This window comes from Patagioenas fasciata, chromosome 3 (assembly GCF_037038585.1).
Source record: "Patagioenas fasciata isolate bPatFas1 chromosome 3, bPatFas1.hap1, whole genome shotgun sequence".
Lineage (NCBI taxonomy): Eukaryota > Metazoa > Chordata > Aves > Columbiformes > Columbidae > Patagioenas > Patagioenas fasciata.
The window spans coordinates 44601369-44609852 of NC_092522.1; positions in this window are offsets into that span (position 1 = coordinate 44601369).

An 8484-nucleotide genomic window follows, 5' to 3' on the forward strand; every position below is an offset into this window, starting at 1 on the left:
ATGGAAAGGATCCCTTCTTGCCCTGTGTTTTGAGGCAGTCAAGAATCCTGAGGCTGTGTCCACTGACCTGCCAGTGCAGGGGCTTCTGCTGCTGCCCTGGATCCCACGAAGGCAAGAAACTGTGGGATGTGTGGTGCAGATCTGCTCTGCAGCCTTCTGACCTTCCTCTTCTTCCAGCTCCCAGAAGCAGCCAGATTTATGCTGAATATATCTGGCTTCATGCAGAAGAGTTGGGTCTTATGCTACTAAGACATTATATTTTATCACAGTGACTATATCCATCAGGAAATCAGTATTCACAAGCATTATCCTTTGTGCTGCTGTCCTTCGCGTAACAGCAGTATGCTGCTGCTGTTTCCTGCTATTATCCTGCAACATGGTGCCTGAAATGGATATTCAGGCACCATGTTGTGCTACACCACGCAGAAAGAACAGCCTTTAAGTATACATTTGTCCTTGGTTAATATAAACAACCTTCAGCTCAACAACAGAATTTGACTGTATAATATTCTGACACAAGAATGAGGAAAAACCTGTTGATGGTGGAAGATTTTACAAACTTAAATTTGACCCACATATAAACATATCTGTTTGAAAATACCTGTTGTCAGTCCTTTTGACCAGTTAAGAAGCCTTATTTAGGAAAAGGGGGGGGGGGGGGGAAGGGGCGGGGCTGGAGCAGTCTCAGAGGATGGGCATGCCCATTCCTGCTGCTATTCAGGGTTGGTTGTAGGTGTCCCATTTAAGCTGGACCGGTACTTGCACATGCCACTGTTCTTCCGTGGGTGGCAGCAATAGCAGGATGAAAAGAGAGAGATCACCTGGGTACTTCTCCCTCCAGTTTTTCTGCCACAGGTACTGCAGCCTTTTAGACGCTCTTGTTTAACACCCAAGGCTGCTTTGCCCCCTGCTCTGACCTGGCTCTGCATTTCATTTATTCAGCCAAGCTGAACACTATGAATGCTCTTCTCTCTCCCTTTACCAGATTAGTATTGAAGAATTACTTGTAACGCACTGTTAATAAAATTGATTTTCAGTACACATTAGAATGCAGGTCATTGGCAACAGACTCGGCACCAATCGCTGCGTGGACCGGACTCTCCTGCCTCGCGTTTCTTTGCATTTTCAGTGGTGTTTGCGCTCCCTCTTGTGGTTTGCTCAGCCCGGTGCCTGCCAATAGAAGAATGAGCCTGGCCTCCTAAAAACCTTTTTTCATTACACATTTCCCCTGCAGGTGGGAAGATTTACTGTTTCATGTGTATTATATTTTGTTTATATTGCATATACTTCTGTCTTTGAAAACTTGTGGGAAATAGATATCTGTAAATAATGGGAAATCTGGCCTGTCACGGTGATAATTTGAGGAGCTTATGTCTTTGCACGTTCTGGAGAATGCAGCCAGATAGGAGGCTGGTTACATTGATGTTGTAGACATAGTGCTAGAGCAGCATATTAAAGTGCTTCTAAATCCATTTTTTTTGCCTTGCAGAAACTTTCTCCATGTGAAGGTGAAATTCCATCTATTACTTCTCAAAGCAGCCTGAGGTCCGTTGTGAGGGAGGATAAAGTGTATGCATACCAGTTAGCCATGCTAGTTTTCACCAGTCTATAGACAGATGAGAGTGAGGCCAGGATATAGTGTAGCATTATTAAACCTTACTTAGTAGGCGTGCTGCTACCCTCTTTATTTATATTAGCTGAATTTCTATTGCATTAGTGATTTTCCAGGTGTAGCTAAAATGAGATTTTGTTTCTATGATGGATGCACCTGAGACAGAAATAAGAAAATACTCTTCATCTTCACATATCTCATTGTGTTCATCATTTATCTGTTTGATTTGCATCAACATGCCCTCAGTATGCTCTGCCTTTCATTTAGTTTGCTGTGCTGATGTAAGGTGTGTATTGAGTATATGGGGTGGGCCATGGTTGATATCTTGAGCAGTGTCTGTGCAAAGTCCATCTGCAGTTACTGTTTTCTAAGGCATGTTGAAGCCTTCAGAAAGAGGCACTTACACAATCAGGCAATAATTTATTTCCTTATGCCAAATATGCATTTATTTTAGCACCCTCCAATAACATGTCTGCCAGTTGCGTCTGAGGAAAGCTTAAAGTATGCTTGATGGACTGTTGAATATGAATTCTAATTATCCTAGAGGTAAAATACAGAAGAGGATTTTTTGGTCTGCTTGTGAACTTTCTTTCAGCTGTGAGATTAAAAGATCTTTTGGGTAGATAGTGTTAGTACAGCTTCTGTGTACATCACACAATACCAGTCTGCAACTCCATTTCATGTAATGGCTTCTATTAATCATGACTCATGGCATTGTAGAGATAGTTGTAAAATAAATGTTTTCTTTGAGCCCATCATAAAACAATGAATCTGTACAAATCACAGATCAATGTGTGGCTTTCAGTTTTTCGGTTGCCTGAAAGCTGCTAAATGAGGAGATAGTAGGACAGGAAGGGGGGTGGGGAGGGAAGGTGTAGGTATAGGAAGACTTTCTTTTCAAATATACTAAAACAACACCTAATGTTTCTTCTAGTGTGAGGAGATGATGGCAGCCGTATGACTAGTGCACACTTAGGGTGTTTAAGAGTGTATAACAGCAACTAGAGATGCTCAGTAAATAAATAGTTCAAGTAACATAGCTATTTACGGCTGCATGAAATAGTCCAACTCATAAATATTAGATGTATTTAAAATTTTAAGTAAAAGCTTAGATATAGCTGGCTGTCTCTTGCCCTGAAGCTACTTCTATTAAAGTTAATAGCATGCCTGGTTTCCAGAGAATTGCTATAAGATGTACTGACAGTGGGGAGTGTTTGCTTTGATAAATCTATTGAAATAGCTTATTGGTACCTCTTGCTGCTATAATGTGTGATAGAATAATAATAATATTTACTTTGAGTCTTCTATAACTCCATCTTATACATCCAGATCAGGCTATTGTTGTAAAAGACACTTAGCTTTTAAAAGAAATTTGGGAGTTCATACGCTGCCAATTTCCAAAGTGAAATGATAAATCAGTGATTAGAAACGGACATGTTGCTGCATGAAGCAGACAGAACCTTTCCCAGGAACAGTACATTCCAAGCCTTACCTTTTGAACATCATCTAATAACTGGTCCTTGAAACACTACAAAGAGGCATGTAAATGATCATCTCTTTCTCAGACATAATGAACAATGACAAATTATGTCTAAAATGTCAAATATAGGAAAACTTGGTAACCATATCTTCCTTTCTTTATCCAGGCAATTATTCCTCTTTGAAGTTAAATTTTTAGACTAATAAAGCATTGCTTTTTCTAAGTAAAGTCCCTTCCATGTTCCTATTTTTTGTTTTTCAACGAGTTATAACATTCTTTTATCAAGATTGTTGTGTTCTAAGACAAAGGCTCAAATATATGGATTCTGGTGAGTAATGAGGGAAGCACAATATAACTGAGATCTCTACCTTATTGCATGGAGGTCTGTGAACATAGCATCAATCTGTCAGTGGATGAAGGGACTTAACTGATATCTACAGAAATTTTTAAGAGAATGATGTGAGACAGTATTAGCATGTGCTTTAAATCTATTACACCCATATGTCTATTCTGCATATAATACATGGTTATATCTGAAAATAAGGGATTCACTGGTCCTAAGAATGTGTCAGCTTTGGAAATAGTTTGATGTCCATCAATTACATAACAAGACCATTTTTTTAATCAAAATAAGTTGTCACCCTGCAGAGGGAGCTGTTGGGTTATCAAGCCAAATATAACTTGTATTTTTCTTTTTGGAGTTTGACTTTCTTTGTGTTCTTGGTTTGTTGTGTGTTTTGTTGTTTTTTTTTCTTTTACAGTGAGCTTGCATGAATGCTTACTAGATTTAGTTTTCTTCAGGCTTCGCTACATTTGCAGAAGCTCCTCTCTTAAAATGTTTGTCCTTCCTAGAGATGGCAATTACATGCTTAGTGCTTTCTCTACAAATGAAACAAGATAGGAAAAGAGGTCCATGCTGTTCCAGAGTACCAAGGACAATGCTTAATTTGTATAAAATGCAGCAGATCTCACAAGGGTACAAACTGTCTAAGCGTCATATCTGGGTATAGAGTGCTCTGTGCAGATGGGAGCAGCATTCTGCTGTGACAGAGGAAGGAACTGAGTTATTTTGATGGGAAAAAAGACTTAGCACCAGGGACAGTCTACTGTAACATGCACAAAGAAGAGACAGTCTTTACTTAACAGAATTTTATTTGTTGCTGCTTTTAATTTTAATTATCTTGTACCCCACCATTGCCAGACTTCCCCAAAACCAGAAAGCTGTTCTCCTGGTTGTTCTTTGCCAGTCTATAGAGGTGACTGTGTCTGGCATTGCCTCAGATGTTTTCAGTAGACACATATTGTATTGTGAATATATCAGAGTGAGTATTCCTTTTGGTAAGCTAAAGCTGTTCCATTTGTATGTGGGCTCAACTGGAAGACATAGACCTATTCTATGAGATTTTTATCTGCAAATAGAGCTTCAAGAGATCTCTTATGCTACAGCATCATAATACTGAGAAGAAGTTTTTTCTCATATTTAAGTGGAACCTCTTGTGTTCAAGCTTGATCCCATTACCCCTCGTCCTATCATTGTTTGGCACCGAGAAGGGCCTGGCTCCATCCTCGTGGCACTCACCCTTTATATATTTATAAACATTAATAAGGTCACCCCTCAGTCTCCTCTTCTCCAAACTAAAGAGCCCCAGCTCCCTCAGCCTTTCTTCATAAGGGAGATGCTCCACTCCCTTAATCATCTTTGTTGCCCTACGCTGGACCCTCTCCAGCAGTTCCCTGTCCTTCTTGAACTGAGGGGCTCAGAACCAGACACAATATTCCAGATGTGGTCTAATCAGGGCAGAGTAAAGGGGAAGGAGAACCTCTCTCGATCTACTAACCACCCCCCTTCTAATACACCCCAGGATGCCATTGGCCTTCCTGGCCACAAGGGCACAGTGCTGACTCATGGTCATCCTGTTGTCCACCAGGACCCCCAGGTCCCTTTCCCCTACACTGCTCTCTAATATGTAATTTCCCAACCTATACTGGAAACTGGGGTTGTTCCTGCCCAGATGCAGGACTCTACACTTTCCCTTGTTAAATTTCATCAGGTTATTCCCCGCCCACCTCTCCAGCCTGTCCAGGTCCCGCTGGATGGCAGCACAGCCTTCTGGAGTGTCAGCCACTCCTCCCAGCTTAGTGTCATCAGCAAACTTGCTGACAGTGCACTCAATTCCCTCGTCTAAATCGTTGATGAATCTATTGAATAATATTGGCCCCAGTACTGACCCCTGAGGCACTCCACTAGCTACTGGCCTCCAACTAGACTCCGCACCATTGACCACCACTCTCTGGCTTCTCTCCTTAAGCCAATTTGCAATCCACCTCACTACTCTATTGTCTAGACCACACCTCCTCAATTTAGCTGTGAGGATGCTGTGGGAGACTGTGTCAAAGGCTTTACTGAAGTCAAGGTAGACCACATCCACCGCCCTGCCATCATCCATCCACCTTGTTACATTCTCATAAAAGGCTATGAGGTTGGCCAAGCATGAGTCTAGAGAGTTACTCAGTCTATCTTGAAGCAGATACATGTGTTTGATCAAATGCCAAGTTCTGTAGATTCCACTGCCCATATTGGCTGAAAATGTTATTGACAGTGATACATGCTCATCACAACTGAATGGCCTTGAGTTGCTGCTTCACAAGGGAGTAAGTCTCCTACTGGTCCTATATCAAATTTATGAATGTCCTGAATGCACTAGGGCATCTCACATTGCAATAGCACCTACGCAGGTGCAAAAGTATGGAGACTTAGATCTCCACTGACTACAATGGAAGTCTATACATTTAGTTCATAACGAAGCATCTAAATTTTATAAGCCCAAATATGGATGTCTGAATGTGGGCTTGAATCTTCTTCCTCCTGGCTCATTAATGCAATTACTCTGTCACTTCACTTACAAATAGTTTTGTTGAGAACTCCCATTTCCTTCCCCTCTGTTTCTTGTCTCTTTCTTTCCATCTTGAGCAGAATACTATGAACTTCACCTGGACAGCTTAGTTCTCTGGCTGCTGATCACCTAGTGTTCAGGCTGTCAGATGTAATAATGCTTTACGTCGATGCATGATCTGGCCCAGTTCTTTACGATTCTGTCAGGTGGCAGCAGTTTGAGGCAAGCCATTGTATGGACTCTACTCTGTGTGTATTATGATCACTGCTAATTTCTCATATCAGTTTGACACTAAGGAACGCAAGTCCACGAAGGGAATAATTTCCTTGGAATCACGTTTCCGACTGAAAAGTCTTGCCTTGAAATATTTTTGGCTAGAGCACCACTTGGGAAGAATGAGACAAAAGCCTTTTAGTATTTTCTATATATAAAAAGCCTTTAAACATATTTATGCCATCCCAAGTTTGTAGGGTACTTGCTATTTCAAAGTGAGCAGCTGCTGAAATATTATGGACTTGAACCGGAGAGAGTTAATGCTACTAAGGTAGCTGCTAAGGTAGCAGAAGAGATGGAGGGAGACTGTGGTGAATACTAACACTGAAATCCATGCTCTAAACGAAAAAGCTTTCCTTAGGAAGAGATCATTAACCCACAAAAGGCAATTTGGACTTTTCCACAAAGAGTAAGGCACCATCAATTGACAAATCTACTGTTCCAGAGAATCGTTTAAGTCCAGTGCTGTTTGTTCTTTGTTCTTTCAAACTTGCAGCAGTGATCTGAATCTAAAATAGTTTTCCACTTGTTTTTATCGGTTTGTTGATTAACAGTGGAAAGGAGATGCAAAATGCTGCCAAATCAAGATTGCAGGGATTTACATGCATTTAGCATTCTGGGGAAACTAGCTGCATGAGATACAAGGTAAAAGGAACCCCAAAATAAAGCTTCTCCAGTAGAACCTGCTTTGTTTCCTGAAACAGTGGGCATCTCCATATGGCTCCTTCTTCACTGTAATGCCTGATCACCCAAAATTATCCTCACATTTTTCTACAGTGGGACAGTACTATATCTCATACAAGTAAGCAAGCTGAAGACAGGCCCATAGGAAAGTCTGTGGCAGCAGAATGAATGTTTTCCTGTATTTTAGTGTTCTGTGAACTCTCCTACTCTTGAAAAGACAACACCTACAACAGAGATTTGGACATTTTTCTTGCCAGGCAAGAAGACAGATATACTGCTGCTAAAAAGAAAGGAGAAGAAAGCAGTTCCTGCACAGAGAGCCACAGGGGGGTGATTTTTCTGATGGTGAAAGTAATTGTCTTTCATTAAATAACTTGCAATCCCAAACTTTAACACTGCTGTCCTTAGCAGCTATTTTGGGATTCAAGAACATTTGAAAGTTACATTTAATTCCAGTGTCTAATTATTTTTTTAATCTTCATTTTTTAAAGGCTGTTGAAATAAAGGTCACAAAATGCTAACTATAAATTTCCCAGGTCACTGCCTTTCAGGAGCTGTTGCTAGAATGAATAAAAATATTATGACTATAATATGGCTTAAATATCCTAAAATATGTTTTTACTCCTTCTATCCTAGCAAACATGAAGATCACAAGGTATAATGATTTAGCAGACATTTTTCTACGGCTTGATCAATCACTGAGTTGATATGAGAATACCTTTGAAATACAGTTTTTAGCAGTAATAGCAAAGCTAGACATTTCTTTTCGTCAGCTAATGACTTAGTTTCAGGGGACACCGGTAGACATCGCTATCTTTTTCCACAGTGCAGCACAAAATAAATCACTATTTTAAAATAAATAATGCTGAACAGATAAAAGTTAGCTTTGTCTGTCTTGGAGACAGACATTCCCTTAATTTTGTGGAAGCAGAGCACAGGGGTTGAGTGCCTTCCCAGCTTGTTGTCTTAGTCACATTTCGTCATCTGTCAGCTTTCCCTGCAGTCACTGTCACACTTGGCCCCCTGTATTACACTGCACCCTTAACAACAGTAAGATTTAGAAAACTATTAGCAAAAGAATGAGTGTTAGTTCTTTGGGGATTAACTTTTTGTTTTGTTTTCATATGGTACCTGTCCTGGTTAATATTGACACTAAATATTTGATAGCTTACATTACAAACCATGATGTCTCATATGGAATGGAACAGTATTAACATTCTCATCATTATGCAAGAAATCTAGCTGGAAGAAATTTTGGCACATGGAGTCACAGCTCAAAATGGACAGGACAGATGCCTGTAGAGACTGTTCAGATGGCCTGAGACTGACCTTGGGTAATAAAATTACATTTCATGTTTATGGACATGAATCCATCATGGAATGCCTTGTTAGCAATGCTAGGAGCAGTAGCGTTTCAGCGCATACAGGGTGGATAAGCAAGTGTGTAGTTAAGCAGGAAAATAAGTGTAGCTTGAAACACTGTGTTGCAAGCACTTGGATGAAGCAACATTCAGAGAAAATAGGATGAGAGAGCAAAATCT